The sequence below is a fragment of the Sciurus vulgaris genome (genome assembly GCF_902686455.1).
Source record: "Sciurus vulgaris genome assembly, chromosome: 17".
Classification (NCBI taxonomy): Eukaryota; Metazoa; Chordata; class Mammalia; order Rodentia; family Sciuridae; genus Sciurus; species Sciurus vulgaris.
The window spans coordinates 17,553,662-17,570,240 of NC_136478.1; the positions used below are offsets into that span (position 1 = coordinate 17,553,662).

Consider the following 16,579-nt stretch of genomic DNA (forward strand, 5'->3'; position numbering starts at 1 on the left):
TCTACTTTCATATTATATGTTTGCCATTTTCTCTTAAAAACAAAAAAAAATAAGGGCTTCTCAAATACAGCTGTGTGTTCAGTCCCACTTGGAATTGGTGAGGGCTCAGATGGTCCCTTCACAGGGAAGCCAGCTTGTGGCAGCCATGGAAAGGAAGGAGGCAGGCCTTCTGGGGGGGATGTGTGCCAGCCAACTACGTACTATTACAAAAGCACCTCTGACAGCCTCACACCTGAGGTGGCCACACGAGCCAAAGAGATGGCAAGTCTGAACCTGAGGATAAATGTCAGACATACATGCTGTGCAGATGTTTCTTTGGTCAGAATGGCTCCCAGGACTGGTGCCCCTGAAACCCATGTTTGCTTATGCCAGCACATGTGACTGCACACTTGTCCAGCCACCGATTGAATGCCCAGCATATGAACAGCACCAGTGCTGACCAGCAGAGGATGTCTGAACAAACAGATGGATGTAAGGAAACTGAGGCTTTCCTGGAGAAAGGAGCAGAAGTGGAGGGACTTAAGGGAACCCACCTTTCCTGGCCAGGAGGGCATCACTTGTTTCTCTGCCTGCCACAGCTCACCTTTCCCACCTAGACAATGAGGCTGCTAAAACTCTACCTTACTGTTCATAGCGGTGCATGCCTGTAGTCCCAGCCACATGGAAGGCTGAGGCAGATGAACTGCAAGTTTGAGGTCACCCTAAACAACTTAGCAAGTCCTGTCTTCAGATAAAAAAATGGAAAGGGTTGGGGATGGTGGGGCACAGTGGCCCAAACCTGTAGGACCAGAAGACTGGGAAGTTGAAGCGAGGATTATTCAAGGTTCAAAGCCAGCCTCAGCAATATTGAAGTGCTAGGCAACACAGTGAATCCCTGTCTCTACTGAGGTATCCTTCTTAATGCAGCTCGACACTAGCTACTCCCATCATTAACGTTCAAAGATGACTATTATAAGAAGATACGGACTTCAATGGTAGCTCAGTGGGGGTTTACTAGCCTGGCACGTATGAGGCCCTGGATTCAAACTCAGCACCACATATACAAAATAAAACTAGACACATTAACAGCTAAAAATATATTTTAGAAAAAGAGTAAATATTCCCCTTCCTTTAGAAACAAGGGATTTTTCAATTTATACTTTGATTTTTTGTGTTTTGGGGTACTTTACCAAAACCCCCCATTCTTTTTTGTTTAATATAATCAATTTTTAGCGTTAAATGGACACAATACCTTTATTTTGCTTTTTTATTGTATTTTATTTTTATTTATTTACTTATTTATTTATTTATTTTTTGCTTTTTTATTTCAATGTGTTGCTCAGGATCAAACCAAGTAACACACCGGCTAGGAAAGTATTCTCCTACTGATACACAACCCCAGTTTTCCCCCATTCTTTTTGACACAAGGTCTCCCTAAAGTGTTGAGACTGGTACCCAACATGAGATTCAGAAATTGTGGAGTAAAGTGGGGAGCCCAGGACCTCTCACCACCATCACCACTTCTCACCTCCACTGTGTCATGTGTCATGTCACACAAACATTTATGAGGTTGAAGGGAGAAGCGGTGGCAGTAGAACTGGTGCAGAGACTCAAGCAGCGTGACACAGAAATAAGACTGCGCCCTCAGGAACTGTCCTGGTGTTCTGTAACAGCTCCAGCACTGTCAGCTGGCTGGGATATATTCTGGATGGCCACAAAATCAAACCTAAGGCTTCAGGGACAGATGCCAGCCTCAGTGAGGGCAGCTATCGTCCAATGCTTCACAAGGGATCCCAAGACATACTGCTCTGCACAGACATAGCCTCTCGGGGACTAGACAGCACCCATGTGGAGCTGGTGTCAATTATGATTTTCCCGTCACCCTGAGAGATTACATTCACAGAGCAGGGAGGGTGAGCCGGACTAAGAGCCAGGTGCCAGTTGCGCTTGTCACCTTTGTGACCCATCCCTTAGATGTGAGCCTGGTACAGGAGATTGAACTAGCAGCTTGCAAAGGAGAAGCCTTCCAGGACTGGCATCCTCTGGGAGTCTTTGCCTCAGCAATTGATTTCAGCTCACTCAAATGTAATTCTAGATTAGGGATCTTTCCTGGTGTCCTGCATGGGTGAACAAACTTGTCACCTAGGCTGCCCTTAATACCTCTCAGGGCCTGGTGAACTGCTAGTGGCTTCAAAGATGAGCTACTGGCCAGTATTGGAGTAGTGGACCATTGGACCAAAGTAGCATAGTCTTTCACATATAATGTGGAGAAGAAAACAGATTTTTATTTTCTTTCATGTCATTTCTACCAATAAATAATGTTTTCGTGGCTGCCTTAACAAGAATTACCAATGGGCCAGACTTCATTATATTCAATGATTCACACTCCAAATTGCCACATGTAGGACAAAAACTCACTTGAGTTTCTTTCATGCAGTGTATGGAAAGCAAGCTCTCTACCACTGAGCTACATCCCAAGCCGAATTGTTTGCCTTCTCTTTCTTGCTTGCTTTCTTCCCTCCTTCCCGCCCTCCCTTCCTCCCTCCCTCCCTTCCTTCCTTCCTTCCTTCCTTCCTTCCTTCCTTCCTTCCTTCCTTCCTTCCTTCCTTCCTTCTTCCTTCCTTCCCTCCTTTTCTTTCTGTCTTTCCAACTGTCTTTCATTAAAAAGGATTAAACCCAGGGGCACTCTACCTCTGAGCTACATCCCAGCTCTCTCCCTCTTTAAATTACTTAATGTGGTTCTGGGAATGGAACCCACAGGACCTTTACCACTGACCTCCATCCTCAGCCCATTTTATTTTTATCTAGGATCTCGCTAAGTTGCTGAGACTGGTCTCACATTGTGGTCCTCCTGCTAAAGATACCTGCAAAGCTGGGACTGCAAGCCTACACACCCACACAGAGCCTCTAAGCCTTTTGTGAAGGAAGGGGACTGAAATGATAATGTGCTCATTTTGTAATGTCATATTGTCACAAACACATCTCAAATTAGTTAAAATGGGCCTGTCATTCCTACTTTGTAAAGTCAGTGGACAATTCCGCTGGCCTTGGAGCACCTTGAACAGCCTTGCCACTGTGCACCACCTTGAAATGAGACAAGTTTGTCCTATCAGTTATATATCTGGAGCCCCAACATGAACAAGAAACCCCGCTGTTGAGCAGAACACCTCTGTCCTACCTGTGTAACCCTGGCTAGGCCCATAAGCCTCCTTTCAGACCTCACTTGTAAAAACATGAAGGTTCAATTCTTTTCTTGTTTTCTTGGTGGTTCCCAGGATCAAACCCAATGCCTCACATCTCCAAACCATCTAAGTATTCATCTCTGGGGCAGAACAAGGTCAAGATGAGCCTATTTCCGTATCTCCAATTTTTGGTTCTTTCTTTTTCGTACACTGGAAATTGAACTGAGGCATACTAAACCAACTGGGGCATATCCCCAGGACTTATTTAATTTTAGAAAAAGCCAGACACTCACTGACTTGCTTAGGGTCTCACTAAGTTGATGAGGCTGGCTTTAAACTAGAAAAGTCTCCTGCATAGAGCTCCTGAGTCAACAGATCACACCACGCCAAGCTCAAATATTAACCTCTCTTCAGGCCCACGACTCAGGAGAGTTCCCTGACCCCCTAATCCACTCACATCACTGCCCCTCCAACAGTTTAATGCTTAGGGTCAGGGCCATGCAACCTTGCTGTCTCTGTGTTGATTCATGATGCTAAAGTCAGTCTCAGAATCTGGGTTTCTCTTGCTCCTCTGGGGTCATGGGCTGTCCCAACCCACAGCTGTGCTCCATTGACAGTGGTTATATGTCTAGGATATGGGTGTACAGGCCAGAAGGGAAGGCCCAGGCAGAATTCTCTACTTTCACCAGGTTTTCCATTAAACACCAAGGGTTAACACCTACCACTCAGGTCACCCATTCCTTCCGTGACCTCAGTGGGTCGTGATGACATCACAAGCCACCGTTTCCATGGCAGGGTAGCTAGGAAACTTGCCTACCAGTTCTCTACAAGACACCAGCAAGTCTGGCTGCTCAAGAGAGAATGTGTGACCGGATCATTTATACCCAGTCTAACTTATCTTCCATCCCATGGGAGAGCTGTGCGGCAGGTAGGCGTAGGCCAGGCATCTGTAATGGAGCCCTTGGTAAATACACAACCTCACTGGAGTGCCACATGTTCCTTTTGGGCTGGCCCATCACACCTCAGGACTTCCCTGGCCATGAGTGAGACCAAAGGTCTGCTGCTCCCTCAAGGACCCACAGTGCTTGTGCTCACTGCTCAGGGCAAGTGTTCACAAAGGTTCTGATCTCTGTCAATCCAGCCTTCCCCTTCAGACTCCCCAGATGCTTCCTTCAGAGCGCAGTACACTGCTAATATCTATGGTCCCAACTATTTGGGGGGCTGAGGTGGGAGGATCACCTGATCCCAGGAGATGGGCTCAAAGATCTGGGTGGGGAACAGAGTGAACCTCAGAAAAAAGGTGAGACTCCCATCACCAAATCAGAAAGGAGGCTTTCTGCACATCTTTCCTTCATAAGACGCTTACAAAAGCGTGCTGTGCTTTCCTTATCAAATGATGGAGCACTTTGAGGAAGAGCTCTTGGCCTCTCATCAACCTCACCTTCAGACACAGACACCTTTACCACACTGTCAGGGATACACACACTCGGGCCCCTCCCACACGTCCCAGGTGATCTGCTGAGGGAAAGGGTGGTGCCATGCAGCTGGGAAGAACAGAGGAGCCAGGGGGACAGAGCAAGTGGTAGTCAGACTGTAGGTCTGAGGAAATGATGTCTCAGGAAGTGGAGGGGAGAAGGGTATTGGGCCTGATCTTGGCACCCAGGATCTGGATCTGGATATCTGGATCCCTCTGCCCCGGAATACGGCCTTCAGAAAGTCGTAGGGTTGGACACACTGGTGGACACTGGGGCAGGATGATTGATTCAGCTCAAGAGTTCCAGGTGGGGCTGGGGAGATAGCTCAGTAGGTAGAGTGCTTGCCTTCAAGCACAAGGCCCTGGGTTCAATACCCAGTACCGCAAAAAAAAAAAAAAAAAAAAAAAAAAAAAAGAGTTCCAGGCCAGTCTGAGGAAAAATAGCAAAACACCATCTCAATACAAGAAAGGCCTTAGAAAAAATCTATAAAAACCAGGCTAGAATTCAGTGTGTTTCAAACAAGCTGTATCAATGGGTCCCAACAGAAGCTGCCAAAATCACAGGGGTTCTAAAACAATTTATATTAGACCATGTATTACAAACCGTGACAATTATTTCCATTAAAGCCTCAGAAATGAAATTTCCTAAGAAATTTGTCTCAGTTGTAGAAGGGGACATTGAGGAAGTGCTGTTGGTGATCATTTTGAGGTCTGACTGTTCTCTTACTGCTTCCATTGGCTCCAAGAACTCTCGTACTTTACAGAAAGCATCTCTTGAGGAGACACAAAACATCCAGGAAGGTGACAGGCAAAGGCTGTGTTTGGGATGCCAAGCAGAAAAAAGGGCTTCAGTCAGAACAGGAAAAAACAGGAGAGGGAGGTGCTGGTGGCAAAGTGCATAAGGCGGAAGTGACTGATGGCTTCTGGGTTACCTTCCAGCAGCGGTGCCTCCCGCGTCTTCTCCTACACCTGCATACTACCATGTCCTCTACCAAGGATGTGGAGAAACCCAGGTGGGCTGGCATGGGGAGACATACTGCCTGGTTGGTGGCTACCGGCTCTATGGGGACGCTCCCTTGGCCACTCCAGCCAAGGACAAAATAGAGAGGCCAGCAGAGAAGCCAGCAGAGAAACCAGCAGAGAAGCCGAATCAGAGAGCTAGAGGGGTTCCCAAGAAACGCCGAGCACCATCAGAGGCAGAAAAGACCTTGGGTTGCCCTCGCCCCAAAATTCGAGGCTTGATCCACACTGACAAGAGACAAAGGCCACGGCTGAGCTTTTGTGGGAAAGAACAAACTTCTGACACATCCTCACTTTTTCATAGTTATGTTTATTATATTTAGGTGAGAGAAATAAAATGTTTATTGTTGCTGTGTATTGACTGTGATGTCATTCAAACGTACAAAAATTTCAGGGACGCACTGGAGGATGTTTCACAGGATGTCCAACGGTGTCGCACCCAGGGCCTTGGTTAAGCATGCGATGAGGAACTGCTAGACCTTATAGTAGTGTCTGCAGAGCTTGGCAGAGACTGGGTCTCTATTAAAGTCATTCCTTTATACTCCTCTTCCTTCTTTGTAAAGGTAATCTTCTGTTGAAAAGAAATTATCAACAATATCCCAATACTTTTCTTTTTCTCTCCCCAGTACCGGAAACTGATTCCAGGCTTGCTCTACCTTGGAGCCAGGTGCCCAGTCCTTTCTGTTTTTATCATTTGGAGGCAGGGTCTGGAGAGTGCTGAGGCTGACCCCAAACTTGGGATCCTCCTGCCTCAGCCTCCCAAGGATCTGGGATTTTTGGTGTTTGCCATCACACCTTGGTTCTACTTACAAATTTTATCATAATTTTTTTTATATTTTTAGTTCTCAAACTTTTTTTCATTTATTGTATGTGATCTGAGATTCAAACCCAGTGCCCCATACACACCTACAGAGAAGTTCCCCACCACTGAGCCACAACCCCAGACCTCTTCTCAATTTTCTACACTTCTTGTGTTCTACGAAATGCAATGAATTACTTTAATAATCAGTATATCAGGGGATCTGTTAAAAACACACTGCCTTCTCTCCTGATCTCACTTATTAAAAGGTTTAACTCTAACACCAGTCTCCTCAGGTGGGACATTGGAGTCCCTCTGGTAGCATAAAAAGGAATAGAAATGCAACCTCTGGGGCACTCCTGGAAAATTTACAGGGTGAACCTAGGGAAGAAGGACTGCTGCTCTTTCAACTCTTCTAACAAGATCCATCTTCCAGGTGTTTAGGGCTCAGTGGGCTAAGGAAGAGCCTGCAGCCTGCTCTGCCCCTAGGTCCTGTACCAGGTATGTGGCTAATTTCTTTACCTAATCCTACAGCTGGGTCTCTATCTGGGTTCATGAGAACTCACCCAGAAAGAACAGGCAAGCAGGAGTTACCTGTCTTGCAGAGAAACTGTTGCAACCACCAGGGGGCACCAGCACCACATTATGCCAAGCCCAGGTCCCAAGGCCCCAGTTTCCAGCCAAATATCCAAGCAAGAACATAACTGCCTATTTTCTTCTGTCCCTGGAAGTTAAGACTGCATGGAAGGATAGCTCACTTTTTGTTGTTGTTGATTTTTGATACCAAAAACTAAACGCACGGACCCTTTAACACTTAGCCACGTCCCCAGCCCTTTATTATATTTTACTTAGAGACAGGGTCTCCATCAATTGCTTATTAGCCTTGCTAAGTTTCTAAGGCTCACTTTGAACCTCGACCCTCCTGTCTCAGCCCCCCTAGCCACACCAATTACAGGCATGCGCCACGGTGCCTGGCAAGAGTAGGTCTTCTGTAGCAGAAACCCCTTGTTGGTTCAGAGGCTATCCCAACTCTCTCACAGAGAAGTACATCAAAAATACTGAAGTGTTTAAATTAGATATCCTGTGTTCCAAACTTGAGTAGAAACCTGGAATAAACACCGAGGCACATTGATTAGGAGAACCAAGCTTTGCCCGTTTAAAAAGGCCACATATTGAAGTCATCACATAAATCCTAAGTGCTTAACTTCTAAAGGGCTTGAAAACAAACCTAAGAATTCCTAAGCAATTAGCTGATGGACGATCTGGATCCTCATGACACAGTTCTGTTTCCAGAGGCAGCTCTGCTTTTACTGCCCAGCTTCCCTTCCATGGCCACCACTAGCACAAACTGATGGTCCACGGCTGTCAATGAAGCATGGCTGCCTACAGGTCTGTGCTGTGACAGACACGGCTCCCTTCCATCTCGTATTATACTGTACCTCTCTCCCAGAGAAAACAAGTCCACTTTCTGGGAGCTCAAGAAAACTAAAAGACAAGGGGATGAATATAGTAACGCAGGCTCCACTACCTTCTCCTCAATCTCATCAGCCCTAGAACTTTGCCATGGAACATGCTTAGGCCTCTGTCACCCTGAACTCAGGAACCTTCCTTTCTGCCTCCCACTTGAAACCTCCAGAGGACATGTGCTCCATTCCTCCTGCCCTCCCTCCACCTCACTTTGCCAGCACCCTAGAAAGCTCAGCCCCTGCCCTGCTGCAGGTACCAGCATCCCAATCCCCACCAGCATCTCAGATTTCCTTCCCACAGGCTGCAAGTTAGCACTGCATAGCAAGCACAGCTGCCAGGCAAAGGTCCAGTTTTTAGTGACTATGGAACAAGAACACAGCTTCTCACTTTCCTTATCCTTACTCCCAAACCCTTCTCGCCACCCTCATTTCCAACAAAACTACACTTCCAGTTCTACGTCACTCCAGTCAGAATGGAAATTTGAATACAGGTAACAATCAATGGTGCCCTGGATGTGGGGAGAAAGGTACTCACATATATTGTTGGTGGGACTACAAATTAGTGCCAACACTATGGAAAGTGGTATGCAGATTGCTTAGAACCCTCAGAATCTAACCACCATTTGACCTAGTTATGCCACTCCTCAGTCTATACCTAAGGGACTTAAAATCAGCATGCTACGGTGATGCAGCTACATCACTCTTTAGAGCAGCTCAATTCACAATAGTTAAGCTAGATGCCCTTCAACAAATTAGTGGATAAAGAATATGTGGTATATGTACACAATGGAATATTACTCAGCCATAAAGAAGAATGAAATGATGGCATTTGCTGGGTAATGGAGAGAACTGGAGATGATCATCCTACGTGAAATGAGAAAACCCAAACACTTAAAGACAAATGTTCTTTCTGATATGTGGATGCTAACCCACAACAACACTGGTTTCGGTGGAGAAGATACAAAACCAGTGGATTAGACAAAGGAAATCAAAAGAAAGGCAGGGGAGGGAATAGGAAGGACAGTAGAATGAATCAGACATACCTTTCTTAGTCTCGTATTTGAATACAGAGGTCAGGGAAACTCCTCATCATGTACAACCACAATAGGATCCTTGCCAGGCTTGGTGGCACATGCCTGTAAGCCCTGCAGCTTGGGAGGCTGAGGCAGCAGAACCCTGAGTTCAAAGCCAGTCTCAGCAACTGTGAGACACCAAGCAACTCAGTGAGGCCCTGTCTCTAAATAAAATATAAAATAGGGCTGGGATGTGGCTCACTGGTCCAGTGCCCCTGAGTTCAATCACCAGTATCCATGCCCTGCCCCCTAAGAGCAGGGTCCTAATGAGAATAAGTTATACTGCATGCATCTATGTTATGCCCAAATATATTCTACTCCCCTGTACAATGAAAAAGAACAAAAAATATACATAAAAAAAAAGAACCTCTGCCCTAGGCTGAGGTTACAGTTGAGTATCAGGGTAGCTGCCCAGCATATGAAAGGTCCTGGGTTCCACCCTCAGCACTGCCACGAAATAAATATAAAACCCCTATCCCGTCCAAGAGAAAAGAAAAACAACAAACCGACTCCACTGCACTGCTGGCCTGGCCCATCGCCCCTACAGCCCCTCACTTCTACCTCCTTCCTCCCTCTATTCCTCAAACACGCAAGTCTTTCCTAAATAACTCCCTTCACCCTACTTCCTTGACCTCAAGCCACCTGCCTGTACTTGCTCCCCAATTAACCTCTTAAATCCCTGAAGTGGTGGCTGGCAGTCCTTCTGCTCCCTCCTTGTTTGCTGTTCATCCTTAAGCCTTTAACTCCACAGCTGTCCACACTCACCTTATTCTCACATATACCACCAACAGCCTTCTTGCAATTGCTCTCTCTGCCATCTCACATTGTTCACACACACGACTGTTGCATCCCTGACAGTAGACTCTTTAATTTGCCTATTTTCTCACATTTTTCTTCTCACATTGACACCTATCCTCCAACAAACACACCTAGGAATTAGGGTGTTTACCCAAGTACACTCACAGGCCCTCCCTTCTCTCTACATGGTGGGTTCCTCTCCAATCACACACTTTATCTTAGGGTAACTGGGCTTCACATGCAGTTGTGGAAGGTGAGAGACCCTAGCCCTAGGAGGTACCTTCACCCAGCTTCCCAATGGCACATCTTAACTGCAACACAATATCACTATCAGGATATTGACACTGACACAGGTAAGACACAGAAGGATCCCGTCACTGAAGACTCCTCCTATTGCCTTTTATAACCACAGTTACCCCACCCCTATCCCCACCCCCAATGGTTTTCTTAAAATATGTTCTTAGTTGTTGATGGACCTTTATTGTTATTAGTGTATATGTGGTGCTGAGAATTGAACCCGGTGCCTCACACATACCAGGCAAGTGCTCTGCCACTGAGCCACAACCCCACCCCCAATGGGTTTTAAATAAAAGGATGGGAGATGAGAAGTAGCCCACCAGTGGAGCCCTAGCGTGCACAGAGCTCTGGGTTCCATCTACAGCACAGGAATTAAAAAAAAAAAAAAAAAAAAGATGCTAAGATCAGAATACCTGAATAGCATCTGAAACTTTTCACACTCAGTAGGACAACATATCAGGACTAAGGGAAGCTCTCCAGCTGGACTCTGAAACATGCTCAATGAGAAGCACTGCCTGCTCACATTCCCTCATCATCCAACATCAGCTACTCCTTTAATTCTGTTTTCCCTCACAGATCTTTCTGAACCTGGGTCTGAACCCCAGTATTCTCCAGAGGGCTCAGCAAGTGTATCTACTGGCCCACCAGCTAACACCACCAGAAAATCCAATGGCAACCAAAACCCAACCTTGTCCAGGTTCCTCAGTCTGCTTCTGGTCCTTTCTCTCCTGTTCCTAACCTCTGAGTCCATTCACTGATGACCTGAACATTTGCTCCTTAGGGGTGCCAGTGGGGGCCAGGGCAGTGCCCAACTTGATGCTCATCTACTCATCTCAGTAACCCAGACACCTCTGTGCTCCCCAGGCTGCTGGCCTCCACTAGGGCCCACAGAGCTCATTGGTGTCTTGCCAGTTCATCCCCTGCCACCTTCAGTAACACCTGTGCGTGGAGTTTCCATTCTGCCTCCCCCACTCCTGAACACTCAGCATCCAAATGAGGAGGCTGCACTGTGGGAAAGCCCTCCCAGAAAACCAGGAGCACTTACCTCACACTGAACAATGTCAGCTCCATAATCCAGGGCCAGCAGCCGCATTGGGACAGTGCCCACCCAAGCAATAGAGCGAAGATGAGTTGTTGGGGAAGCACAGAGAGACCCTATTCACCATCATTCCTCCTCTGCTGCACCTGAAAAAAAAGGAAAAGAAGGGTCACAAATTCAAAGTGGAAACAGTCCCTTCTGTTATCGAGGGCAAAGTTTCTTTCCTCCTTCCAACCTATAGTCATTTGCTTTCCTTCTGTCTGATCACGCAAAGTATGCATGCTCAGTCATTCCTCTAGCCACTATTCATTAAGGGCTTAATCTGTGCCAGCCACTGTCCTAGTCTCTTGGGATACATTAGACCACAAAACAACAAAAAATGTCTGCTCAGCACGACTTTCTCACTGCTGGAAGAAAGCAGGCAAAAGTCACCACACATAACAAGTAAATAAATAATTACACAGCGTATTGGAAAACTGGTAGGGCCTGGAAGAGAAAAAAGCAAAAATCTTATTTTTACTTGTTTCATTTGTTTCTATATTTGTTTGGAGACAGGGTTTCATTATGTTGCCCAGGCTGGTCTCCAACTCTTAACTCAAGTGACCCTCATGCCTTAGCCTCCCAAGCAAAGAGACTACAAGTACTTGCCACCACCCTTGGCTGGGTTGTGGTTTTATTTGTTTTTATTTATTTTTAATTTTTGTACTGGCCATTGCACCCAGAGATACCTAACCCCTTTTAATTTTTCATTTTGAGACAAGGTCCCGCTCCTTAAGTTCTTTGGGCATCCTTAAGTTGCTGATGCTGGCTTTGAACTATTGGACCTCCTGCCTACACTCAAAACCAGCTGGGACTGGGTTGCAATTTTAATAGAGAAATCAACACAAGGATGGTGGGGAATGTTGGGGATTGGAACCTGTGCCTCACACATGCAAATTCTGTACCACTGAGTGACCACCCCCAGCCCCAGAAGACAAGAAGGAAAGCAAGATTCGAGTTAGCTAAGTTGGACGCTAAGGGAACAATGCACAGCAGAGGCAACAGTCTGTGCTTCTCCTAAGGCAGGACCTTTTCTGATGTGTTGGAGCAATGGCAAGAAAGACGACATGACTGGGCCACAGAAAAGACAAGCCATAGTAAGGGAAGTAAGATACACGATAAAACCACAGTAAGAAGATAAGAGTAAGTATGTGAGCCAGTGAAGGGCTCTAAGTGGAGGAGAGGCATCAGCTGACATGTTCTTACCTATCATGCTGACTGCTCTGATAACAGCAAACTGTGGGGGACAAGGGTGATCACAGGGAGTCCAGTTAGAAAGCAATTCAGTAGTCAGTGTGAGAGAGGATGGAAGTTCGGACCAGGGAGCTGCAGTGAAGGTGGTGAGAAGGGCTCACATTCTAGGAATACTCTGAAGAGCCAACAGGAACAACAAGAAAACCAAAATCCTGTATCTAAGTGGAAACTACTGTTGATACTTCATTCTACCAATCACGGCCTCCTCTAAAAAGTCACAAAGCTTGCCTACTATGCTCTGCTCACTTACTGATACTGTTCCACTTGCTTTCTACTCCTTGGGCCCCTTCAGCCCAGCTTCCACCTCTGCCACTCTCCCTCACCATGCTAAAAAAGACACCAATGACCTGAAAGTTACTCAATCTACTAGATACTTACCTGACTACATCTTTTTTAATCATAGCAAGTGACACAGTGGAGTCCTCCCTCTTCCTTGAATTTCGTCACCTCTTTGGCTTCCCTGACCCAGCACTCCTCGTTTCCCTGAGCCTCTCTGTCCACTGCTGAGAAGTCAACTTCACTTATGAGGGTTTCTACTTAGTCTTGGTTCCTCTTCCCTTCTTATTCCCATGTAAACTTATTGACTCACATGGCTTACAATATCAGCTAACTACTGGTGATCTGCAAAAGTACCTCATCTCTACCTGAACTAGGACAGTGTCTCAGGGACACAGTACTTGCCTAGAATTTAGCATGCACAATGCCTCCGGTTGGTTCCTCAGCACCGAAAGTGGGTAGGTAGGTAGGTAGATAAATAAAACAAGTTTTCTTCAAAATAATGTAATCATTACTTTATTAGGCAAGAAGATAAATGAGAACAGGAATTTTGTTGACAACTCACTCTTCTAACAGTGCCTGACACATGCATAGCGCTCAGAAAATCTTTTTTACTTTTTTATTTTGGTACTGGGAACTGAACCTTGAACCCAGGGGCACTTAACCACTGACACATATCCCCAATCCTTTTTATATTTAATTGGAGACGGGGTCTTTCTGAGTTGCTCAGGGCCTTGCTGTGTTGCTAAGGCTGGTCTTGAACTTGTGATCCTCCTACATCCACCCAAAGCTGATGGGATCACAGATGTGCACCATCACACGTAGGAGACAATATTTCTAAAATGAATACATGTATGAATGACTGAGATCCAAGGAACATACCAAGCTCCTGCTCCTAGGAGTTCACTATTTTTTAAAATAAGTGAAACTTTCATATATCTGAAGCACTAAGTATAAACCATGTATTTCAATGACAATTAGAGGCTACTCAATGTCTGCTGTGTACTCCAGGAAAGAGAGGGACTTTAGGCATTGTCTGAGAATGTGACATGAAATTAGAAACAATGGGCAGGCACAGACTTAGACAAAATCCAACCCCTATGAGATTTTGAGGTAATTATAAAGGCTCCAGCATAATGAGAAAGCACATGCATACCTAATCAGCTAACCCTACCCTGAATAGTTGAACACAATCTAAATACACATACAAACATACATAGCTACCGCTCTTTTCTGATATTCCTTCAATTAGCTCATCTGGTTTGGTGCAAAGCAATTCTTTGTTTTATATCTGAGAAATAATGGTACATGGAAATAGATGAAACTCGTCAGGACAGACATCCACGTAGCTATTCAGATAAGAAACAGTGAGCTCTGAGATTTTAGAATCATAAAAGTAGTCTAAAAGCCAAGCAGGGAGTCACAAACCTATAATTCCAGCTATTTGGGAGGCTGAGACAGAAGGATTGCAAGTTCCACGCAAGTCTGGGAAACATAGTAAGACTCTGTCAAACCATGAAATTTTAAAAGGGTACAGGATGTAGATCGGTACTACTAGAGTGCTTGCCTGTCATGTGTGAGGTTCTTGGTTCAAGGCTTCCCCACCAAAACAAAAGGTCTTTTAATGTGCAATACTGACAAATTATATCTGGCTTTGGTGTTTTTTGTTTTGTTTTGTTTACTGAACCCAAGGCATCCTGGTATGCAAGAGCTCTCCAAACTGAGATCTCCCTAGTCCCAGATACATTTTTCCCCAGAATATTTTGAATCCATAGTTGATTGAATCTTCAGAAATGCATCCTGAGGTTAGGAAAGGTCACCTGTATTGGTGGCACTACACCACATTTTCCAGCTGTTAAGAACCTCCCATGTAATCAATCCACCAACATTTACCTTATCTCCCACCCCAGAACTTCAGACTACAAAAATCTGACACCCATTTTCAGGAAGTATGACCAGTGTAGTTCTTTTTTCTTACAACTTCAATATCTAAATCTCAGCCAAATATTCTTCCTGACTAGGAATATATAACATAAGCCACATAGCTGATGACTTCCGAAGTGTAACTGCATCTTTATCACTACACTCTGAGAAATTTTAGTGAGACCAGGACCATTGCCCGGCTCCGCCTGGCAGCCGGAGTTGAACCAGCCAGCGCGCCTCACGCTGGGATATTGGGAGTCAACAACGCTCCCCTCCCGTGGCTGACATCTGCGCGCATAGGGACTATTTTTCCATTGAGCGCGCACAACTGGATGTGCCAGCGCTGCGACACCTCCTGTCCCAGGACAGTTTGTGGACCCCGGGTGCTGGGCGCACTGCAGAATGCTGCTCCTGAAGTCGTTCGACCCATCACCGAGCAGTCACGCACCATACCCCGCTGTTTCGCGGCCACCACCTCCTTTGCGCCGCGAAAACGGGCAGTGGCAAGACTCTAAGCTATCTACTTCCACTGCTGCAACGGATCCTTTGTCGTCTGGTTCTAGACATCCACCGTGTACCTGCTCCCAGGGGTCTGGTCCTTGTGCCTTCCCGAGAATTAAGGAACAGGTACAGGCTGTGGCCCAATCGCCGGGCAGCTCCTTGGGCCTGCAGGTGCAGGTGCTAGGGGGGAGGCCATGGCATGCGTAAAATGAGGCTGCAACTGTCCAAACAGTCTTCAGCACATGTTCTAGTTGCCACTCCGGGGGCTCTGTGGAAGGCCCTGAAGAGTCAACTGATGAGGCTGGAGCAACTCTCTTTCGTGGTGTTGGATGAGGCAGACATGCTGCAGGATGAAAGCTTCCAAGACCTGGTGCGCTACATCTTGGAAAAGAGCCAAATAGCCCAAGACTCAGCTCACTTAGAAGACCCCTTTAATCCCGAAGCTCAGTTAGTGCTGGTGGGAGCCACGTTTCCTGAAGGTGTGAACCACTTGCTGAATAAAGTGGGGAGCCCAGGATCTCTCACCACCATCACAACTTCACAGCTCTACTGCATCATGCCTCATGTCAGACAAACATTCGTGAGGCTGAAGGGAGCAGAGAAGGTGGCAGAGTTGGTGCAGATCCTCAAGCAGCATGACAAAGGAGAGAAGCCTGCAGCCTCAGGAACTGTCCTGGTGTTCTCTAACAGTTCCAGCACTGTTAACTGGCTGGGATATATTCTGGATGACCACAAAATCAAACACCTAAGGCTTCAGGGACAAATTCCAGCCTCGATGAGGGCAGGCATCTTCCAGTGCTTCCAGAAGGGATCCCAGTGCAAGCTATATCTGCACAGACATAGCCTCTCGGGGCCCAGACAGCACCCATGTGGAGCTGGTTGTCAATTATGATTTTCCCCTCACCCTGCAAGATTACATCCACAGAGCAGGGAGGCTGGGCCAGCTTGGGAGCCAGGTGCCAGGTGCAGTTGTCAGCTTTGTGGCCACCCCTAGAATGTGAGCCTAGTGCAGAAGATTGAACTGGCAGCTCGTAGAAGGAGAAGCCTTCCAGGACTGGCATCCTCTGTGGGAGAACCGTTGCCTCAGGAAGCTTGATTCTGGCTCAGTCAAATGTGGTTCTGCATTAGGGATCTTTCCTGGTGTCCTGGGTGCATGAACACACTTGTCGCCTCGACTGCCCCTAATACCTCTCAGGGCCTAGTGAACTGCTAGTGGCTTTGAAAGATGGGCTACTGGCCAGTATTGGAGTAATGGAGCATTGGACCAAAGCAGCATACTCTTTCACATAAAGTGGGAAGAATGAAATAGGTTTTGGTTTTAGTCATGTTGACATTTCTAGCAATAAATAAAGTTTTCATGGGCTGCCATAACAATAATCATCATTGTACAGGCCTCATTGTGTTCCGATAATGCATACTCCCAACTGCCATGAGTAGGACAAAGATTCAGTTGATTTAT

The 16,579-nt window shown here is 46.3% G+C and overlaps 1 pseudogene across 1 annotated transcript in view; it reads left to right on the forward strand.

Moving 5' to 3' along the window:
- Positions 1-16,286, forward strand: part of LOC306647488 (putative ATP-dependent RNA helicase DDX28) — a 112,642-nt pseudogene extending 96,356 nt beyond the window's left edge. Inside the window, exon 2 of the transcript XR_013766939.1 lies at positions 14,989-16,286. The product of XR_013766939.1 is annotated as a putative ATP-dependent RNA helicase DDX28 (transcript). The remainder of the gene's footprint in view (positions 1-14,988) is intronic.
- The last annotated feature ends 293 nt before the right edge of the window (positions 16,287-16,579 follow it).